We start from the raw sequence: 5,423 nt of genomic DNA, 5'->3' as shown, positions 1-5,423 counted from the left end.
TTGTGTATGTCTGTCTCTTTTGTTTTCATGATTAAACACTTACCAGGATAAACATTTTGTGGTATATAGCTGTCTATATCTGCAACATTGACCTTTATCTATATCAGGTATTATAATTTAACTCTTGATTTTTTTTCTTTGTCCTATAATCACGTTTTTCAGGCCTTAAATTAGTAACTTTAACAGTTGTTGTGACATAAGACTAAAAAAAAAAGAACACTTATAAATTGCATAGGGTACATATAGCCTATAGACAACTTATCCTATCGCAATACATATTATTACAATAACAGTCTGATTCATCAATGTGAAAGCAGCATTTTACTGCTGTACCTGCGTGAGGGAAAACTAGTTTGAACTACTTTATATACTCTATATAATCTGGGAGGTCATGAGCTGAAAAATGGGAGTAAAATGAAGAGACTACAAAGTTCAGCAACACATATTTGTCCTAGTTTTAAGGATTTTCTCTAATCTTCGCATTGGTTGTGAAATATTGGATCATTTTACAACTTTAGGCTTGGAGCAATTAATTGAATGAAAACATCTGAGGAGTTTTGAGAGAAAGTCTAACAACTCATAAACATCTGAAATGTGAGAGGCCAGTGTCAGTGTATTCTTTAAGCATGAAGTGTTTTAGTGTGTAAAATCTTAATCTGAAAAGTAACTATGGCTGTCAAATTTTGTAGTGGATTAAAACATACAATATTTCCCTTATGAAAGTGGAGGTAGATTAGATTCAATGTAGTCTCACTTTGCCAGACCACCCATCACAATCGTCATGGGTGGTGCTAAACTCTGCACGGTGCCGCTGTAAAATAGTCGTGCCAGAGAAATCTCAGATTGGACAGATAGTCTAGCTAGCTGTCTGGATTTACCCTGCAGAGATCTGAGGAGCAGTTAACCATAGTCCTCAGAAATCCACCGGATTTTAATATTCCAACACAAAGAAAGCGGAAGGAAACGGACATTGGCGAAAAGACATGCATCCTGCGGAATTTTCTGCGGCACCGGAGCAATCCCGGAAGTGGAACGTCGAGGAAATAGACTAGTTTCAATGTTAGTATCATTGCACAGAGTACAAGCACTGAGACAATGCAGTGAAGCATCTAACCAGCAGTGCAAAAAGCAGTACATTTGCAGCATAATGTACATATAGTGGCATGAATAATACATAATAATAAACAAGAAGTTAGTAGGGAAGAAGTATAATTAGTATAAATATGAATACACTATAAGTGAGATATATAACCTACAAAGTAGTATAAATATACATGTTTTGTAAGAGCATATATAGTACAGGTAAGTGTAGGTACAGTAGTGTGGCAGAAATAACTAGTATAAAGTTGCATATAACAGAAATTAACTCAAAATTGCACTTAAGTAAAGCACTGGACTAAATGTAATTAGATATTTGTACCACTAGGTAAGTGCATGTGTTTGTCTTTGAGATTCATTAAAAGAATAAAAATCAGAACTGATTTCTTGAAAATTAGGATTTTGGAGTCAGTATTGAGGCACCATGTGATCAAATGAACGCTGCAATCTTTGAAGCTCATTGTCTCCAAACTTATCTCTGTCAAAACCTTTTAACGCCAAGCTTACGTCACATTAGAGCAAGTAGCAGCAATTACACTCGTGCACGCGTGTCTCTGATCCGAACACACAAGCTCTCTGAGAATCTATCAATATTTGATGAGATGGAGAAAGTAACACTCGTTTTTCTTTCCTAACCAGCAGCTCAGTCGGACTGTGATTGTGTCATCCTGATTTACAGCTACAGAATAAAAGCAGTAGTGATGTATTTTTAATAGTTCCCTCTGACAGAGTGGTCCTGCTGGTGGACTGCCCTGTTGAGACCAGCTGGCCAACAGCCAGCCAAGTGATAGATTACACAGAGCCACATCCCCACAGCTGTAGCTTCCCATCAACAACACCACAAAGGCACTTTCTTAAGAATTTCTAATAGTAATTAATTGCCAAAGTTGCTATTTTAACCCAACTTTTCAAGATCAGGGAACTCTGAAAAAGACACAGGTGCAACAATTTACATATGAGTTAGTCTATATCCACGACGTTCCACTTCCAGGATTGCTCCGTTGCCGCCGGAAATTTCACCCCATGTCCTTCTATTCGGCCGGATGTCCGTTACCTTTCGCTTGGAATTCTAAACTCTGGTGGATGTATGAGGACTATGGTTAACTGCTCCTCAGATCTCTGCAGGGTAAATCCAGACAGCTAGCTAGATTATCTGTCCAATCTGAGATTTCTGTTGCACAACTAAAACTACTTTTGAACGTACACATGTTCCACCAAAACCAAAAAGTTCCTTCCGATTGTGATTGGTTTAAAGAAATGCCAAAAGCATTTCTACTCTCTGCTCAGGGCTTCTCAGGTGCTGCAAGCATAGGCGGACTGGCAATCTGGCAGTTCTGGCAAATGCCAGAAGGGCCGATGCACTCTTGGGCTGATTTGGGCCGCTGGAAAAAATAAATAAATGCGGCAACACTGGCGTTTCACACTAGTTTGACAAAAATAAGCAAGATGTACGGCTGCAGCCTGAAGCCTCCCGTCTGGTGCCCTTGGGCTTTTACTTTTCAAAATAAAACCTTGCGTCTAATAATATGTTTTAAATACGCAAGCATTTCCATTCTAAGATGGTGCCAGTAGTTTACTTGAAGGTTTTGTGACTTGTATTATTTCATTATGAAAGCCTGTAAGTGTGCCTCATGCTTCTGGTGCCAAATTCTCACGTGAGCCTGGTTTTCCAATTATAAAGCAAATAATGTCCCTGTCTGAAATTGGGCCGGTAAGGGACGGAATTGCCAGGGCCGAATTGTTGTCCCAGTCCGCCCCTGGCTGCAAACATATCACTCCGCCCAAGTAGCAGAAGTAGCACTGCTTCGCCTTTCTGAGAATATAGTTCCCAGTATGTATACGGTTAGAAGATGGCTGTGTCTCATGTGACCTTGTTATTTGTACACGCTGTGACTATACAAATCACAACATGTAAATAGGAACATGTTGGCGTTATTTTGTCACTTATTCGGAGCAGTAGGCTAGATGGAACCGGTTACCTTCAGGATCCGTGCTAGGCTAAGCTACCGGTGGAGCCGTCGGAAAGAGTTACAACACGCACGGAGATGAGAAGGGTATGTATGGACTTATCTAACTCTGGGGGATACGGTGAATACACTAAAGTCCCAATAAGTCGGCATGTTCCTTTAAATGTCATTCTTTTTTTAGTGGTGCCTTTTCTATTTAATCTAATGGTCTCAATTTGTTCAATAAAAGAATGTTGGAAATGATTTCCTTTTATTTGTGTTAAACTTAACAAGCGATTTGTTGTATTTTAGAAGAATACTGAAAGCAGCAGAAATGCAGGACTGAGTACACTTTAATATCTGTTTATTTATCGCAAGTAACATAGTTATCACAAGATATTCAACATTATCGCATATTTTCCTCATATTGTGCTGCCCTAATACCAATGTATATAAATTGAGTGTGAAAAATGATGTGCTCCAGCATTGCAATTGACAAGTCTGTCACAGCAGGTCAGCATGTAGAAGGGATCTTTTATTTGCAATTACATCCAAGGAATGCTTTTCCTCTGATGGTTAAAAGCATTTTACCTCAAATTAAATGTCATGTCCCACATTTGTCCCACTGCAATCTCATTTTGACACACATATGCATACAAATTCATTCAGCACAGCGTATTCGGACTGCTAAATGTGGTTGTTTGACAGCATAAATACTTCAATCAGAGACACAAACCTTGAGTCAGGGGTCAGAGGCCAGCAGGAGGTCAGGGTTCACACTGGGAAAAAAAAAAAACAGGAGTGCAGGGGCCATCTGCCATGCTTGAGGCACACAATGAATAATTTCCTATAAGGAATAAGAAGCACAAAAGGAATGAGTCAGAATTGTAGAAAAAAATAATCACCGCAAAGGCGTCCCACATTAGCATTTTAAAGATTTTGGCTGCTGCCCTCTTCCACCGGGACTTACAGTGAGTTCAAAGGTCAATAGCGCTTCAATCCAGATATTGACGTCATTTCAGACTCGGAGGAGGGCGAATGTCAGTGGCAGAACCCAGAAATATTTCATGAATTTGTACATTTTGAAAGGTGAGAGATGAGGAGCCAAAAGTGAAAAGGAGAAAGTAGATATCTATATATATATATAGTAGATTAGCGTGCAGCTTTATTCTTGACCTCAGAGATTAGTCAACGTCCCTTTGCTAGCTTTTTCCAGAGCTTTTAAACGCGTCGCAAGGTCTTCTTTAGAGGATGGATTTGCTCAGTTGCTATAATGTTACCAAAGGCTGGGACTTCAGTCATATAACAACAGGTGAGAGTAGATGAGAGAAAATTATTTACACTACCTGGAATTGGGTACCTTTTTTTTCGGTAGCCTACTTTCTCTCTAATAACCAGTTGTTAAAATAAGTCCGAACCTGTTTATGTTTTTAGGGGGAGAGATATCAACTGTTGGTATATTCAGCTTCACAAACAAGTTATTGATGGTATAAAATGTATTTAAAAATAGAAAACGTCACACTTCATAAGGTTTGTATTAATAATAGTACAGGCCGGGTCTGGATTTGAGAAACACTGGTCTACAGCAATGCTGTACTTAAGCACAGCACTATTGTGCTGTCAGATAAGATAAGATAAGATAAGATAAGATAAGATGGACTTTATAAATCCCACACTGGGGAAATTCCTGTGTTACAGCAGCTCACAAGAAAAAAGAAAAAACAATGTACACACATCAGAATAACACAAATACACATTAAGTAGACATAGGAGAAAAAAATATATAAATATATATACATAAAGTATATGAACAAGAAAATTGAATCAGTTATAATAATAATAGTAATAAAAAAAGACATGTTTACACAATAAACACCCTCATACAAACAGACAGTATATAAACACAGATATACAGATGAGCAAGGTGCTGGTGAATAGATATGACATATTGCACAGTTGTAGGTAACAAAGAGTGATAAATAAATAAATACGCATAGTGAAGAATATTGTCCAGTGATGGCTCATATTGCAGAAACAGCTAGCAGTGCTACATTATGATGTTGTATTAAAGAGTCTGACTGCTGCTGAAATGAAGGACCTGCGGTAGCACTGCCGATGTCTAACAGCTATAATGTTAACTAGGGGTAAGTATCGCTCTATATCATATATATGTGTGTTGGTCAGTTTGTCTGCTTGACAATCCCATTTTGCAGCAATCAAATTGAAGATTAACAAACAGAGTAATGTATCTTTTTAGATTAAACAGATGTTGACAATGTTTCCTTTTGGGGACATAATTTGAAGTTGGAAAAAAAATAATACATTTTAACATATTATTGTTGCAATATGCATAAACATATTGCAATATGTTTATTATCG

The sequence above is a fragment of the Sander vitreus genome, chromosome 4 (genome assembly GCF_031162955.1).
Source record: "Sander vitreus isolate 19-12246 chromosome 4, sanVit1, whole genome shotgun sequence".
NCBI classification, from domain to species: domain Eukaryota; kingdom Metazoa; phylum Chordata; class Actinopteri; order Perciformes; family Percidae; genus Sander; species Sander vitreus.
This window is presented reverse-complemented; position numbering follows the sequence as displayed.